Source organism: Salvelinus namaycush, chromosome 26 (assembly GCF_016432855.1).
Source record: "Salvelinus namaycush isolate Seneca chromosome 26, SaNama_1.0, whole genome shotgun sequence".
Lineage (NCBI taxonomy): Eukaryota > Metazoa > Chordata > Actinopteri > Salmoniformes > Salmonidae > Salvelinus > Salvelinus namaycush.
In genome coordinates this window covers 20296675-20306895 of record NC_052332.1, presented here as the reverse complement: position 1 = coordinate 20306895, position 10221 = coordinate 20296675, and the positions used below count along the sequence as shown (strand labels likewise).

Below are 10221 nucleotides of genomic sequence, written 5' to 3'. Positions count from 1 at the left end.
ATTACTAACACTAGTTTAACTCGTTGAGCTCTTTGATTTGATTGGTTTTGACAGTGGCACTCTAGGCATTTTATTGGTTAATTGGTTAAATGTTGTGTTGCATTGTTGCAGTACAATCTGCAGGGAATGAAAGAGGTGACTGCACCATAGAGATAGAGAACTCTGTATCTTTGTATATGTGCCATTGAGGCTATCTCCATTTTGAATTAGTACATTTTCTTCTTCAAGACTGGCTGATCCCTCCTGATGAGCCGGTTGGACATGACTCCAACAGGGTCACCAAGAGGGATCAGCCAATGAAACTGGAAGTCCCACCCAGTTGACTACATTAACATCAAGGAAGCCCTCAATGGCGCGCCCCTGCTAGCATGGCCTTTTGGCCACTAGAGGCCTCTATCATTCTCCATTAACCGCACATATTTTTCTAAATGCAACCAAAGTCGTTTAAAACGAATGCAGAAATTTGTCCAACTTGTTAGACCTTAGTGACTAACCCCAAACACTCAACAATATCTCTTGGCAAGAGTTATCAATCATAATTCCCCAGAGGAATGCAACTGAGACAGTTCTGTGCTACTTGTTGCCAGTGAGTGTGTTGTCATAACACATCCATAGTTACTCATTTTTTTCTGACACTGCAGCATAAAAGGAATGTTATACTGTGATATGGATTTGTGAAAGTTAAATTACTCTCTGAAACAATGTTTTGGCTGTGTATGAAGGGTTGCCCATTCATTCAAACAAATAATCTTATTCTCGCTTATAAACTGTTAAAATATGTAGAACATTGTTTGCACATACCAATGCTTGAGGAAAGAAATAAGGAGACATTATTGATTCATTCATTTATACAATATAGGATATGTTGTTTTTCTAGAGTATATTTAAAAACCGTTTCAAAATAGGGGAATAACTAGATAGTGGCACTTGTTATTAAATAAGTGTCTTTTACAAATGTTAAATCTTTGAGGATGTTGTGGAAACAACAGTTAAACATTCCCTTATGTTTCCAGCATGAAAACAAATACATTCAAAAATGACATTGAAATACAGTATGACATTTGATTTTGTGACTAGGTGGACAAATCATATGAAAGAGAAAACATTCACAAACTATCGCAAAGCTGTTGCGTTTGTGCCTTTGGCTTTTTCACATTCACTAAGAATTAAACAATATATAACAAACACAGAAATTGACTTATTACAAAATTTAAATAACAATTATTGCTGAATGTTAGTTCTGGTGTATGAACAATTGGCAACATTTCCCAGTATGTCACATTCATTTACACATTCCAATCGCAATTCCCATTTTTGTATAAGATGACTTGGTTTTGTTGCATAGTGCAGCACAGCAATGCATACTGATGGGTAGCCTTGGCAATAATTACATGTATTTTATGCATAATCTTTTCATACGCTTTCTGCATAGGCCATGTTACACAATTATTACAATACTTTCTATACCTAAAATGTCACAAAAGGAACTGAATCTTAAGTGCTAACAAAAACGTAACATACATTCTGTTCAACTCAGTATTGAATGACAAGGGGCAAAAAAGCTCTGAGGTTAATCTTAAGACTGAACATTGAAAAGTGCATCACACTATACTCTGTCAAGCTTTATTCAAAGTGACAGACAACTGTGCATTGCCATTCTTTCTGTAATAAACAAAAAAACTAAGATAAATGTTTTCTTGTAATGAAAATAGGCTCTCAATACCAGGTATGCTGACACTGACCCGAATGTTCCCTGAATATGGCTAACAGCAAAAGCTACCTGGATACATGCCAAGTGGAGGTCTGAACATGAACAGGTGGGCACTGCAGGCCAGTAGCAGCTAGGGGTATTCAACTCCAGTCCTGGAGGGAAACACTGTCTACTGGATCTCTATTCTCCCTGATACAATGTAATTGACGGGCCGAGGAGTCCTAAGTCCCTCTAACTTAGGAGTTGAAAATAAAAAGATGACAATAGGGTTGAAAGAGAGGGGCATAGACAACTGTGGACTCTGGAGGACTGGAGTTGAGTAGCCCTGCTGTGTTAGCTTCACAGTGATGTTAGTAGAGTGATCAGCAGAGGCTTCAGCTGGCCTGGGAGGAAGTCCTGTCTGGGTCAGAAGGTGAACTTCCTGGTAGAGCTAACCTGTCCAGGCCAGGCTACAGGATGGATATGGTCCTTATTAGTCGTGCTTCTTTCCTATGACCGTAGGAAGTCCACTCCCCTGTGGAGCATAGAGACAGAGAAGGGCTTTAGGGTTTGAGGATAGCAAGGATGGGACCTCACCTCAGACACTGTGAAGACCATTACAATTTACAAAGCCACTCATGAACCCAGAGTTCCATATGTTGAAAGAATAAAGGGGGGAACATTTGTTAATAAAGTTTCCTGGCTCCTTACAGCCATTACCAAGTGCATATAGGCCAATAGATATGGATTTAACTATGCACTCACTGCGAATGGCCGCACTAGGTGGGTGAATACACAACAAATTGGCCAGCGTTGATTTTTCAGTGTAACATTTCTAGTTTTGATTAAGGGGTTAAATTCACTCTATAAAAGTGAAAGTAACACTCAGTGGTGTAAAATAACCCCCAGTTTTGGTGTTAATAACCAGAGTTATTGTTTTACACTTTGTAGTGTTAAACAGTCCCATCATTATCATATTTCCCAGCATGCTCTACTGCAGCTAGATTGTTTTTAATATCTGGGATTTTGTAGGTACATTGATTGATTGGTTAATCTGATGCTGCACAAAAGATGAATAACATACATTTTTCTAACTAATCCAATCAGTTAGATAGATTTATTGCACCCGTTACTGAAATGGTTGTTCCAGTTTAAATGGTTTAGGTAGTCTTTTTTATCAAGTTTCCTAACCCTGACTGTCATTCTGAATGCAGGTGAATAAAAATTCCAACTTTTGGATATCCTAACTCTGGATGGATTCCAATAGGAATTACGCATCACTTTGCAAGCCAGCAAAATGTGACTTGCAGGCCTGATGTGGCCTGTAATCCAGGAATTTCCTAAAACTGTTAGGGTAAAATTAGGCCATCGGAGTAAGGCTTTATGATATACAGTTGAAGTCGGAAGATTACATACACTTAGGTTGGAGTCATTAAAACTCGTTTTTCAATCACTCCACAAATTTCTTGTTAACAAACTATAGTTTTGGCAAGTCGGTTAGGACATCTACTTTGTGCATGACACAAGTAATTTTTCCAACAATTTTTTACAGACAGATTATTTCACTTATAATTCACTGTGTCACAATTCCAGTGGGTCAGAAATGTACATATACTAAGTTGACTGTGCCTTTAAACAGCTTGGAAAATTCCAGAAAATTATGTCATGGCTTTAGAAGCTTCTGATAGGCTAATTGACATCATTTGAGTCAATTGAAGGTGTACCTGTGGATGTATTTCAAGGACTACCTTCAAACTCAGTGCCTCTTTGCTTGACATCATGGGAAAATCAAAAGAAAATCAGCCAAGAACTAAGAAAAAAAAATTGTAGACCTCAACAAGTCTGGTTCATCCTTGGGAGCAATTTCCAAACTCCTGAAGGTACCAAGTTCATCTGTACAAACAATAGTATGCAAGTATAAATACCATGGGACCACGCAGCCGTCATACCACTCAGGAAGGAGATGCGTTCTGATCCTAGAGATAAACGTACTTTGGTGCAAAAAGTGCAAATAAATCCCAGAACAACAGCAAAGGACCTTGTGAAGATGCTGGAGGAAACAGGTACAAAATTATCTATATCCACAGTAAAACGAGTCCTATATCGACATAACCTGAAAGGCCGCTCAGCAAGGAAGAAGCCACTGCTCCAAAACCACCATTAAAAAAAGCCAGACTACAGTTTGCAACTGCACATGGGGACAATGATCGTACTTTTTTGGAGAAATGTCCTCTGGTCTGATGAAACAAAATTAGAACTGTTTGGCCATAATGACCTTCGTTATGTTCAGAGGAAAAAGGGGGAGGCTTGCAAGCCGAAGAACACCATCCCAACCATGAAGCACGGGGGTGGCAGCATCATGTTGTGGGGGTGCTTTGCTGCAGGAGGGACCTCACAAAATAGATGGCATCGTGAGGACGGAAAATTATGTGGATATATTGAAGCAACATCTCAAGACATCAGTCAGGAAGTTAAAGCTTGGTCTCAAATGGGTCTTCCAAATGGACAATGACCCCAAGCATACTTCCAAAGTTGTGGCAAAATGGCTTAAGAACAACAAAGTTAAGGTATTGGAGTGGCCATCACAAAGCCCTGACCTCAATCCCATGGAACATTTGTGGGCAGAACTGAAAAAGCGTGTGCGAGCAAGGAGGCCTACAAACCTGACGCAGTTACACCAACTCTGTCAGGAGGAATGAGCCAAAATTCACCCGGCTTATTGTGGGGAGCTTGTGGAAGGCTACCCGAAACGTTTGACTCAAGTTAAACAATTTAAAAGGCAATGCTACCAAATACTAATTGAGTGCATGTAAACTTCTGACCCACTGGGAATGTGATGAAAGAAATAAAAGCTGAAATAACTCATTCTCTCTACTATTATTCTGACATTTCACATTCTCTCTACTATTATTCTGACATTTCACATTCTTAAAATAAAGTGGTGATCCTAACTGACCTAAGACAGGGAATTTTTACTAGGATAAATTTTAGAAATTGTGAAACTGAGTTTAAATGTATTTGGCTAAGGTGTATGTAAACTTCCGACTTCAACTGTAGGTAATGCAACATTTACTGTGTAGGTTGTATCTCAAAGCCATGCAAGATACTCCGGTTGTAAAACAGTGGAGCCAATACAGGGAGTTGGAATTTCTCTGCTTTTCAGCAGAAGCCGGTTGCTTTCAAAACAGTGTTTTTCCCACAATCGCATGTTGTCTGCTGTTCTAACTGCTGTTCGTGACAGCCGTGCAACTCCACAATCAGCTGTTTGAGAAAAGCTGTGGGCTGCCCAAATTGCAGGTTTCCCGACAGAACAAATTGCATTCAAGTGATAAAACAAAACAGCATTTTTTTTTTAGGAAGCCAATGACCTGTAATTTCTAAATAAATGTAATGCATACCAGAGGTGGGGAAGTCCAAAGGGATGGCGGAAGCAGAGAGGGGGAATCCCTCCTATCCCCCTACAAACTGAACCCTGAATATACCTCTTCAATGACACCTCATGGATTGGGATAAATAAGAATGGTGGCTACACATCTAACATTACATAAAGTAGGCTACCAAGCCTTAAAAAATCTATGACAGAAGCAAAGTTGTGTGACTCGTAATATGACACTTAAATTGATGCATACATTTTAAAAAAGGTCATGTTAACTAAGATAATGTGGGAATTTTTCATCTCAATGGGCTGGTGCACACACACACACACACACACACACACACACACTGAGACATTTAACTGCAAACTAATACCTTGGCAAACTTGGGCCATAAACATTGAATTGCAAACGTCCCTAAGTACACACTCTTCCCCCCTCTCACTCGCAGAGGTTCTCTCGCTCTACCTCCTTTCTTTCTCACACACGTTTATCATGCTCTCTCTCTCTCGAACATACACAGTCCTTCACTGTCTCTCTGACACATACACTGAGTGTACAAAACATTAAGAACACCTTCCTAATATTGAGTTGGGTCATGGACTCTACAAGGTGTCGAAAGCGTTCCACAGAGATGCTGGCCCATGTTGTCGCCAATGCTTCCCACAGTTATGTGAAGTTGGCTAGATGTCCTTTGGGTGGTGGACCATTCTTGATACACACGTGAAACTGTTGAGTGTGAAAAACACAGCAGCGTTGCAGTTCTTGACACAAACCGGTGCGCCTGTCACCTACTACCATACCCCGTTCAAAGGCACTTAAATATTTTGTTTTACCCATTCACCCTCTGAATGGCAAACATACAAAATCCATGTAAATTTCACCTGGATTCATTATGTTTTGTACACTCAGTGTATATCTGGCACACATGTACACACACACTAACCCCCCACCAACACACACACTGACCTGTCGATAGGGTGGATGATGAAGGGAATGGTGGAGAGGCCGATGGCCATGGTGGTCCACTTGCGTACGGAGAGGGGCAGGTGCGTGGTTCTTCCTAGGAGGTAGAGAGAGGCAGCACACACACGGTTGATGGTGAAGCCTGGGATAGCGACCGAAGCCAGGGCATGCCATACAAAACGTGTCCACCACCGCTGCAGCTACCTTGGTTCTCTTCCCTGGGTTGTCACCATGCTCCTACAGAACAGGGAGAGACAAAGACAGGATTATGACATTGTATGCTTCAGACCACTATGTTTCAGTGTGGGAATTGAGTTTTGTTCTATGAAACATGCTCTATGGATTTTCTGGAAACGTTCCATTTTCCTTTGGCATGTGTTGAAAAAGACGATGTCATTTGGCAGTATTCAGAGAGTGTTTTCTTCGTGTTTGGAATCTCAAGTTCATAATATAAATGCTTCACAGGGCAATAACTGAAAAGGTTGAATACATTCCATGACCCCTTACAATAATGGTAGTGTACATCAATATAAATGAAGACATGGGGTATGAATGAAAGGGGATACCTAGTCAGTTGCACAACCGAATGCATTCAACCAAAATGTATATTCCGCATTTAATCCAAGCCCTCGGAATCAGAGAGGTGCAGGGGGGTGCCTTAAATTGACGTCAACGTTGGGGGTTAACTGCCTTGCTCAAGGGCAGAACGGCAGATTTTTCCACCTTGTCGGCTTGGGGATTTGAACCAGCAACCCTTCGGTTACTGGCCCAACGCTCTTAACTGCTAGTTTACCTGCCGCCCCATGAGACCATAAAGCTTTGCTTTTACAAAAAGTCCTTCCTTACCACAGCAGCCTTCTTCCCCTTGTCCAAAGCATCAGCGGAAACATACACGGTGGCAACCGCATGTGTGGCCCATACAGCGCTCACTGGCACCAGGGCACCGAAGGCCTCCCCCACCTCATTGGCATAGCCTGTCGGCACAAGATTACATGCCAGGGTAAGATACGAGCGCAATAAGGCTTTAACTGCCTCGCTGTTGTGAGAGACCTCTACACAAATCATAGCCAACCCTCACCGGAGGAGAGTTGGGGAGGTAAAACATAATGTATTAGAATAATAATTCAAATTTCCCTCTTGGACCTCTGCCATATAAAGGGGGGTACATTAATATAGACTTTTGTTCAGTGTTCTGCTTAGCAGCAATAACCCCCCTGACACAACTCTTTCCCTAGAATGGGAGGTGACCTTTGGAGCAATATGCACCGTCTGCTCCAACAGGGTTGGAATGACTAATAATGCCCTTGGTCTGTCATTAGAACGCAGCTGTTGGCTGCTGCTGAACTGTACTGCCACCCTGTGGGCAAACATTAGGCTCACGTTAGATCTGTAGGCCTTTTTTATTTAATTAGGTAAGTCAGTTAAGAACAAATTCTTATTATTACAATGACGGCCTACCCCAGCCAAACCCTAACCCCGACGACGCTGGGCCAATTGTGCACCGCCCTATGGGACTCCCAATCACAGCGTTTTATGATACAGCCTGCAATCGAACCAGGGTCTGTAGTGCCTTAGACCCCTGCGCCACTTGGGAGCCCGGGAAGTGTTGTGGTGTCTCTTGTTGTGATGTGTGTTTCGTCCTATATTTTTATTTTATTTTTGCCTTTTGGTAGGCTGTCATTGTAAATAAGAATTTGACTTTAACAGACTTGCCTAGTTAAATAAAACAAATTAAAAAATAGCAACAGCACAACTGCATTATTGGTTAAGGGCTTGTAAGTAAGCACCTGCTGTTGTATTCGGCACAAATACAATTGACATATACAATTTGATTTTAAATACAACAGCAAACAAAGCAGAATGTCGTCCACACGAATGACGCAGCGCCCCCCGTGGATATCTATGGCAAAACATAACTCACCACGTTAAGTCAAAATCGTGCCAGTCAAACAGATCAAGAAATAAACATGTGCCCTTTATAACGCCACCGTGTGGTTGATATGAATGTTCTCGCATATGTTGAGTCTTGACAGTGTTTGCAACGTGTACCAAGTTGAGTTACAATACGAATATCCTTAACTGATTTATATGCATTTATGTGGCAGACCACACAACTGTTTATTAGGTACTAGTCTGGAAAATATTGCAGAGAGACCTGTGGTCTGCCAGATAACATATGAAAGTTCATATAACTCGGTAATTCGGTGCCAGAAGATTAGCAGTTTAAGTTTTTTTCCCCAAACGAAATTCAAAATGGCGGAAATCAGTGCAAGTTTGCCGGGTCGCTATGCCAAGACTCACCCAAATTTCGTCAAAATCGGACCAGTGCCGTCTTGAGATATCGCGTGTGACCAATTTACGAACAGACCCCTCCCCGATTTAATGGTCGACAGCCACATGGTACACAAGGCAATGCAAACTAATGACGTCGTTGATTCTAGTAGTTACCCGATATGTCTCAACAACCTGTTAATTTATGTCGTTTGAACAGGTTATACTTGTGATGTACCTGGAGTTACATTAAATGGGATAGGGGTTAACTTTTAAAAATAGCTACTTTTGAGCGAGAATCAGTCAAACCTTCGTAAATTCGCTCTGGCTATCTACTCCAATTTCAGAGCACTTTCGCCTGAGTGTGCAGGGCGCAGAATTGATGAATTTACGAACGCTCAGCCTCAACACCGACTGAATTATGGCCGTTGTCAGTAAACATCGGCAAAAAAAAGCGTAATTAAATCGTTGCCAGCAGCACGGTCACCAACGTTCTGGATAACATGGAAATAGCCTAAACAGCTCTGCTCGGAGGAGTAAAATGGACACAGATGTTCTCATTTGTGTCTGGAAGTAGCTAGCCAACGTTAGCCGGGAGCAACCCTACTCCTCCGCATAAGCGTCCAGTGTGCGTTCTGAATTTATAAAACGGACAATCTGACAATGCTCAGAATTTACGAACGCCAAGAGCACACTCTGGCACTCCAGATTTAATTTAAGAACATACCCCTAGTCATCATGACACATTGTGTTGACAGCCTATATATGCTAGTACTGTGAAAAGGAAAATAAATAAAATGGTATCAATAGTGTTGTACTCTGGGCTCCAATTACGACTTCCTGGTCGCATATGCTCAAAAACACCTCGCTGTACGACCTGGAATATTGATTTGATCAGTGTGCCTAGAAAAATATTTACCCACATAATACATTGAATGGCAACATATTTGTGGTGTTGGAAATAAGCAGTTGTTCAATTTAGTGTTTTGTGTCCGACGCGCTCCGGTTGTTGTTACATTTGTATCATATTTGGCCGGAGAGATGGTTCTATAAATTGAGAGAGTTTACAGGAAATTCAACAACCCTCGGAGGACAGTGGAATTTGATAAGACTGCTTCTTTAAAGGGCGACTGTAATTCCTGATGTTTTTTTAACTTCCTGATTTGGTTAATTAAAAATGCTATTGGCCATGACTGAGTTGTTTTCAGTTGTGTGTTCGCAGGTGGGACGAGTTAGCCAAATAATTTCGCCAATTACTGTAACTTCAGCCAGCTGGTGTGCAACCGTGGAAATGTTGGTTTGCCTTTGGATAGCCTATCTCTGGGGTTAGTTAGGGAGTGTCAATAAATGACACAATGTAAATTAGTCTATTTTAATGTTGCAAAACTTTTAAATTTTCTCATTAAATGCTTTCAATATTTGTGAATTAATTTCTACAATTTATAGTTGGTTTGAGGTTTAAGTCATTGACATTTGGAGCTATTGGAATTTTAACATATTGTCCCATGTACATTGTGTAATTTACTGATGGTCCCAAACTAGCCCCATAGGGATATCTGAAGTTAACCCAAATTGACCATAGGCATTACGATTGGGTCACATGCAGCTGCACTCTGAATTGATTATTACTTGTGTGCTGCCAGCAGTGGGCAGGATTTAAACAAACCCAACCTTCATTCACATTGTTATGTAGTTATGACCACAAGTCTCACAAAACTCTACATGTTTTGGATGAGATTGACTTTATGACCAATTATCCTATTTGCAATTTTGACAGTAGAATAAAATGTTTGACGGAAAATGTACGGGAAATGCCGCCGCTGCTTCCTGTCTGAAAAGCCCTTAAGGGCCAAAATTGTTTTTTTTTTAACTAAAAACAATAATCACTTTTATCAACTTCCACTGTCCTCAAAGAGTTGC

The 10221-nt window shown here is 41.1% G+C and overlaps 1 pseudogene; it reads right to left on the bottom strand.

Annotated features, from left to right (window-relative positions):
- Positions 1-833: 833 nt before the first annotated feature.
- Positions 834-9038, bottom strand: LOC120020996 (annotated as a pseudogene).
- Between the last annotated feature and the right edge of the window lie 1183 nt (positions 9039-10221).